The following is a 9,195-nucleotide window of genomic DNA, read 5'->3' as shown; positions in this document are numbered from 1 at the left end:
TTATATTTAATAATTATACTAATTAATGTAATTAATTATTACCATTACTATTACTATTAATTATTTTTACTATTACCATTATTATTATAATTTTTATGATTAACTAATTAAAAATATTAGACATATTTTAATAATTTATAAATTTCTCATTTAATTATTCTTAAAATTTTTATTATTTTATTTAATTATAAAAATTTAAGAATTATATATATCTTAAAATCAATAAAATAATTTAAAATTATGTTATGAAAGTAGTCACATGAAATTAAATATTTTACTTTCTTTCTCTCTCTCTTTTATATATTTAATAATTTTTAATTTACTTTAATGTTATTTTATTTTTATTTATCTTATTTTAATATTCATTTAATAAAGACATATTTTTAATTATATATTGAATGCTATATAAAATGAATTGTAGAAAAATAAAATGAAATAAAAATTTATTTTCATAGTTATGGTAAACAATAATTTTATATTAATATTCAATTTTCTTTATTTTTTTGATATTTTTTATAGTATATTAATAAATAACTAATATTAATAATTTAGTTAATATTAATCATGTCATGTTATATTATTTTATTATTATTTAGAAAAATTAATTAATGATATAATTTCTATAAATTATGATTAAGTTATTAATTCCATAATTATGTATATGTAAGTTATAGATTATATAATTATTACATTTTAATATTATAATAAGTAGCTATTATTATTATTATTATTATTATTATTATTATTATTATTATTATTACAAATGTCTAGAAAAGCTTAATTTAATTAGAGATAGAAAAAATGAAGAGTTAATCATATTAATTTATTAATTATACACAATGAATATACATATGCTAATATATATATATATATATATATATATATATATATATATTTTATGTCCGCTTTCTAATAGAGAGGTTGTTCATATTTTATAAAACAAATTCAAGAAAAGATAGAATTTTAAATTTGTCACATTTACAGGAAGTATCAATTTTTAATTAAATTTATTGATAATAATTTTCTATATTTTTTAAACAGTTGTAATATATAATTATTATACAATTTTATTTTTAAATATGATTTTTAATTATTTTGATATTCTAAATTTAAATAATAAAAAAAATATTAATTATTAAATATAATTGTCATTCATTACAAGTTTTCTATTTTTTAATTTAAAAAGTCAATGACAGTTACTTTAAAGGAAAGTGAAATATTTTTGAGTACATTTACTGTAATTAAATTTAGTATTTAATTACTAATAATTTGATAACTTAAGACATTTAATTTTAAAATTCAACTAATATTATAATAATTGTCCAATTATTACTACAACTAAAACTTTAATTTCCTTTAAAATATCTGTTCTAAATTACAATCAAGTATATTTGAATTTTTGTGAGAAATTAGTGATTAAATTTTTTTTAAACATATCGAATTATTAAAGATAATTTCTATCCATTAATTTTTAATTTTTTAAAAGAGACAAGTAAACATTAAGTATTTTCTGTATTTTTTAAACAGATGTAATATAATTACTAAATATAATTATCACATGTTATTATATTCCTAATTTTTAATTTAAAAAGTCAACTGCAGTAAAATCAAGACTCATATTTACTTTGAAGAAAAATTAATATTTAAAAGTTTTTTCTCTTCCTTTTATGCATTTAATAAATTTTAGTTTACCTTAATTTTATTTTATTTTTATTATTTTAAAATGATTTTATTATTATTATTATATATATGAAGAATAATTTATGGCCATTAAAAAAAACTTATAGCTATTAAGTTCATTGATTTGAGAGCAATTGTTAACTTATTTTATTAAAATTTATTGCTAATATTTTAGAATTTTAATATTTTAAATAGTAATATTAAAATCTTTTTAATTGAAAAATAATATATATATATATATATATATATATATATATATATATATTACCGTGCATAGCACGGGTATTCCGCTAGTATATATATAAAGTAGACATGTTTTTCCCCGGTGCTGCTACATAGGATTCTAAAATAATTATATTTATGTCACGTTACACTATTTAAAGTAGTCAAATTTTCTCTTGTGCTAAGTAGCAATACTAAATGACAATATTAAATTAAATTTATTGCTAGCAATATTTTCTTCTTCCCATATATGCCAATTCTATTAAATTGAATTTATTGCTAGTAACTTTTTCCCTTACCTTATTTGTTAATTTTATTTACAGCAATTTTTTTTTCTTATTTAATTTTTAAGTTATAATCCAAATTTAACTTTTTACTACCTAAATACACATAAAAATGATCTTCAATATGCCTAAAAATACATATTTTCTTTTTTATCAATATCAAAGTTCAATTTCTTGAGTACAAGAGATTAAGGGAATAATATTCTATTCTCTGTGATCCAAATTCTATCATTTGCGAATTGTAATGATTTTTCAGACTTGAGGCAAAGAATTCACTGTAGACCATGTATCTTCATTTGAAGATTGTACTACAAACATATTATTAGATTAGTACTAAAATCTCAAATTTACAAATCAAACACTAGGAAAATTAATCATAAGATTTACCTTAACAAATAAAACACGCCTCTCATAGTATTAAAAATAAATAAATGCAATTTTTGTTTAACTAACAGAATAGAATGATCATGTTCTTGCAAAAAAACAAGCCCAAAAAAATAATATTCTTAGTAATGAAGGTTTCTCATATTCTTTGAAAATAAAGTTGAAATATTTTTCTTTTTAGAGAAATTAAGTAGAAAATTAGTAATCCCAACAAGAAACAGAGCACAGAATTAAGTGTAACAAAGTCAAATGAAAAAAAAAACCTAGCAAAATTACCATAAAAAATGGCAGAAGAAATGAGAATAAAAAAAAAAATCACAAGGGGGATCATCATTTTAAAGCCAAACGCTAATAAAATGAAGGAGAAGAAGAAAAAAAATATTAACTACAAAAAAGATTCTGCCTTGGAGATCTAATCTTTTCAGTATTTTTCTAAAGAGTTAAAATATATAATTATTGTATAACTTCTAAATTCAAATATCTTTAATTTTAAAAAAAAAATAAAAGGTCAACATTAAATTTTATTTATATTTTCTAAATAATTTTAATTAAATTTAATTTCCTTTAAAATATCTACTCTAAATTATGACCAAGATTCCTGGTGATTAAGATATATATATATATATATAATGAATTATGAAAAAATGAAATGGCAAAAAAATTTATTTTCATAGTTATGACAAATAGAAAATTTATACCAATATTCAATTTTTATTTTTTTTATATTTTTTATAGTATATTAATAAATAATTAATATTATTACTTTGGATAATATTAATTATGTTATATTGTTTTATTGTCATTTAGAAAAATTAATTAGTGATACAAGTTTTTTAAATTATGATTAATTTATTAATTCCCTAATTATGTGTATATAAATTACAAACTATTTACTTAGTTATTACTTTAATATTGTAATAAGTAGCTATTATTATTATTATTATTATTATTATTATTATGTAGAAACCTCAATTTAATTAGATATAAGAAAAACTATTTATTTTATATATATATATATATATATATATATATATATATATATATATATATATATATAGGTTATATTTAATGATTATATTAATTAATGTAATTAATTATTACTATTACAGTTACCATTAATTATTTTTACTATTATCATTATTATCACAATTTTTATGGTTAATTAATTAAAAATATTAGAGATATTTTAATAATTTTATAAATTTCTCATTTAATGATTATTAAATTTTTTATTATTTCATTTAATTATAAAAATTTAAGAATTATATATATCTTATAATTAATAAAATAATTTAAAATTATGCTATGAAAGTAGTCACATATAGTTAAATACTTTACTTTCTTTCTCTATCTCTTTTATATATTTAATAATTTTTAATTTACTTTAATATTATTTTATTTTTATTTATCTTATTTTAGTATTCATTTAATAAAGACATATTTTTAATTATATATTGAATGCTATATAAAATGAATTATGAAAAAATGAAATGAAATAAAAATTTATTTTCATAGTTATGGTAAACAATAATTTTATATTAATATTTTTTTTTTATATTTTTTATAGTATATTAATAAATAATTAATATTATTAATTTAGTTAATATTAATCATGTTATGTTATATTATTTTATTATTATTTACAAAAATTTATTAATGATACAATTTCTATAAATTATGATTAAGTTATTAATTCCCTAATTATGCATATGTAAGTTACAAATTATATAATTATTACATTTTAATATTATAATAAGAAGTTATTATTATTATTATTTTTATTATTACAAATGTCTAGAAAATTTTAATTTAATTAGAGATAGGAAAAACTAAGAGTTAATCATATTAATTTATTAATTATACTTAATGAATACACATATGCTAATTTATGTATATTCCATATTCGCTTTCTGATGAATAGGTTGTTCAGATTTTATAAAACAAATTCAAGAAGAGATATGATTTTAAATTTGTCACATTTATAGCAAGTAGTAATTTTTAATTAACTTTATTGATAACAATTTTTCTATATTTCTTAAACAGTTGTAATATATAATTATTATATAATTTTATTTTTAAATATGATTCTTAATTATTTTAATATTTCAAATTTAAATAATAAAAAAATTATTAATTACTAAATATAATCGTCATTCATTACAAGTTTCGTACTTTTTAATTTAAAAAGTCAATGGCAGTTACTTTAAAGAAAAGTAAAATATTTCTGAATACATTTACTGCAATTAAATTTAGCATTTAATTGTTAATAATTCGACAACTCAAGACATTTAATTTTAAAATTCAACTAATATTATAATGATTATACAATTATTACTACAACTAAAAGTTTTATTTTTTTTAAAATATTTGCTCTAAATTAGAATCAAGCATATTTAAAAGTTTGAGAGAAATTAATGATTAATTTTTTTTAAAAATGTCGAATTATTAAACGTAATGTCTATTCATTAATTTTTAATTTTTTAAAAGAGAAAATCAATATTAAGTACTTTCTGTATTTTTTAAACAGATGTAATATAATTACTAAATATAATTATCACATATTATTATGTTTATAATTTTTAATTTCAAAAGTCAATTACAGTAAAATCAAAACTCATATTTACTTTGAAGAAAAATTAATATTTAAAACTTTTTTCTCTTCCTTTTATGTATTTAATAAATTTTAATTCACTTTAATTTTATTTTATTTTTATTATTTTAAAATGATTTTATTATTATTATATATGAAGAATAATTTATGACCATTAAAAAAAATGTATGGCTATAAAGTTCATTGATTTGAGAGCAATTGTTAACTTATTTGATTAAAATTTATTGCTAACATTTTAAAATTTTAATATTTTAAATAGTAATATTAAAATATTTTTAATTAATATATATATATATATATATATTATCGTGTATAGCACAAGAATTTAGCTAGTTTTTTTTAATAGCTTAATTAATTATTTGAGAAAAATTAAAATTTTTATTTGAGTCTTTGGCCTAATATTTTATGCTTTTAATGTTATGAGGGTTGAGAATAATGTACAAATTATTAGATATTCTCTTTCATTAGATCACCTTGTAGAAATATGACTAGCAACTAAATGGATATAGATGGATATTTTGTAAATAAAACTAAATTTTAAAAAAGTTCTAATTTATTTTTAAAATAAAAATAAATTATTAATAGTAACAAAACAATGCAAAAAATAGTAATTTAATTAAAAAAAAAATAGAAGCCAAATCTATTGTGTTTGTTAATCTGTTGTGTTTAGTTGTTAACCACTTATCATAAAAAATAATAAGAAGGAAGCTAGAAATTATGATTTCCAATTTCTTATGTTATTGCTGGTATTTTCAAAATATGAACACTAATGTTGGAAATGAATTAGGCCAAATTAATGTCTCACAATGAAAAAGGTAAAATATTAATAGTTGAATTGTAACATTAAATTAATTAATTATTTTGATAAGTATAGCAACTCCATTATTTATATAAATCCATATTAAAAATAAATTAATATAAAACAAGCCCAACATTATTTCCATAGTTAACATGGTATCAGAGTTTCAATTAGATTGCGAGCTTCGACCATCCATAAGGTTATATAATTAGGCTAGTATCGGGTTAAATACAAATCTAATTATATATATATACAATAAAATAATATATAGCATAATTAAAAATAATAATTTTATTTAAAAAATAAAATATTTAAATTTTACAAATATTTAAAATTTCATTGCTTTAAGGGTATTGCAACTTGTGAGATTTTTTTTGCATGTTTGACATTTTAATTATTTGTTTATTATTTTTTTTCTTTACATCATTAATCACAAGCATATAATTTAAAAAATCATCATATTTTATATTTTTTAAGATTTTTAAAATATATTATATGAAGTGTTAAATATAAAATATATGGAATTTAAAAAATATAAAATATTTGAAATTTTATTTTAAGAATAAAATTAATTTTATTAGATAAGATTAGATTGAATTTGAAATTTTATTTTAATTTATTATTTTTTAATTATAAATTTAATTATTGATATTAGATAATGCATAATTTAATAATGTTATCTTAATAATATATATTTGGTTTAAACTGAAATAATCAACCATAATTATTTTCATTTCAGACCAAATATTACTAAATCAATATACATTGGTATACAAATTAATATAATAACTAAATTTTTGTTAATATATAAAAAATAAATAATTTAATCAGTTAAAATTTATTTATTTTAAATTAAATAAAAATTTAAATTATTACCACGCAACACGCAAGTAAATGGCTAGTTAATAATGTAAAGAGTAAACTTACGAAGTCAAGTACCTAACCAGGTTTCTCATTTTCTAATTGGATATTGCCTGGAATTTAACTTCACATGCATAAAATTATAATCCTACCAACTTACGTATATAAGGCGGCTTCCTGGTATGATATGCTATTACAACACTTATACAAACAAACTGAATAAAAGAAATAAAAAGATACATATTTTTTCTTTTATTATCATCTCTGATGTGATCATTAATTAGTCAACAAACTCATCAATGGCGATCCACTAATGGCATAGTGGCGGTGCCGGTAGAGTTCTAGCTCCGTGAGCATTTACTGGCACCACAAGTAACTTGATGTGCGTAGAAGTACCTCTGCAAAGGCCTACCTGGAATATAATTTCTGCTGTCATCTTTCGTTGGCAATCTAATGCACACAGGTGACTCACTGGAGAAGTAATTAAACGCGTAAGTGAAGTTGTTCAAGTTAGTCAAGGAATATATATATATTCTCAGGAGCTTGACCAGACGACTGTTATGTGCCACATTTAGTTGCTCCAAGTTCCTTATTTCCCCAATAGATTCTAGCAAAGGCCCACATAGCTTGTCAATTGTCAAGTGACACTGTATGATTGCACTTCATTTGAAAATAAATTAAGCTAAATGTTTCCCATTGAAAATATACATAATGAAAAGGCAAAAGTTAATAGTTGAATTACAACAACATTAAATTGACTAGTTGATTCTTCCCCTCATGCTAGTGTAAATTATTGATCTCTTTCTCTTGTCCATCAAATCACCATGGGAAACAAGAAATTGATCTCTGAACTCATAAAAGCTTTAATGGTTATACAGAAATTAGCAAAGTGATATGGTAGAGTGATTTTAGGTAATAGTTAGGTGAATCAAAAGAAATTAGTGTTGATTTATTTATTAATATTTTTTGAAAATACTTTCTGCTTTTGTCAAACCAAAAGCAAGAAAACTACAATGTAACTAAATTAGTTACTACTTAGAACAGAATAAAGGGGCAAAGAAATCTTTTTAGAGAAAAGCATCATTCGTAGGAAAAAAGAAAAAGAAAATTGAAAAAAAAAATTACGTGGCTAGCGAGTCTATAACAGAAAACTTATTATTATTATTATTATTATTAATCAATAACAGAGAACTGTTCTGCGGTTTTGAATATTTATTTCCTTTTTATTTCTAATAAAATTTCCCTTTCATTTATAAAAAATAATAATTAAAAAAAGCCTAAATTAATTTGATTTGGTCCAATAATTAAAAGTATAAAATTCACTTATTGTATTCAGGTTCGAATTTTTACTCTCTTATTTTTTCTAGTAAAAAATAATAATAATTTTTAAAAAAACACTTATTTATCCCAATATCTTAAGAAAAAAAAATGACTAGTATAGCCATCCATTTCTCTACATGAAGGAATTTATTAAAAAATAATTTTTTTTTACATATAATAAAATGATAAATTATTGCTTACATTAAATTATTACACTAAACAAAAGAGATAAATAAGTTAAATGTAATACAATCAAAATATGTAATAATTATTAAATAATTAAAAGTAAAGTATTTAAGGTACTTGTCATTGATAGAAAAATAATTATTTCCCACGTCTTGCTCTTATCTTTTATTTATAATAAATAGGATAAGATTATAATTATTTCCCACGTCTTGCTCTTATCTTTTATTTATAATAAATAGGATAAGATTACAACTAGATAGAGATGAATAGAATTATCCTTTTCACACGCACATATATGGTACATCAATTCTTCATTTTCTTTTATTTATTTATATCAATTTTCATGTTCAAATAATTTTAAAGACAAATTTCCTTATGTCATAATTTTAAAATATTTTTTTAATAAAATTGTATTTTTTATATTCTATAAAGATATAATAAACTAAATACAATTAATGGATTACAACGTGAGAGACAACCTTTAACTTTTCTCATCATAATAGTGAATAATCTTAAAAGAAATAGATGGAGAAACTCAAACTTAAGTTTATATATATATACTTTTTAAAGTGTGAGAAAATTAATCAAATTATTTTTTATTGGTTAATAAATTGAAGCTTAATTAATAGAAATTGAAATAAAAAAATAAAAACTCTTATTAAAGTGATGTTGATTACATGAATTCTTTGTTGATAATGTGATGGGCATAACAAATTTTTAGTGACTACTTGTTAGGCCAATCCCAAATGCCAATTGCTTGACAATTAATGTGAGAATGACAAATATGATAGTGAGGGCTTCAAAAGAGCCATATAAACAATGTTTGATAGTCCTCCAATAAGCAATAC

This window comes from Hevea brasiliensis, chromosome 18 (assembly GCF_030052815.1).
Source record: "Hevea brasiliensis isolate MT/VB/25A 57/8 chromosome 18, ASM3005281v1, whole genome shotgun sequence".
Classification (NCBI taxonomy): domain Eukaryota; kingdom Viridiplantae; phylum Streptophyta; class Magnoliopsida; order Malpighiales; family Euphorbiaceae; genus Hevea; species Hevea brasiliensis.
The sequence above is the reverse complement of the archived record's forward strand: the minus strand, read 5'-3'. Positions refer to the sequence as shown.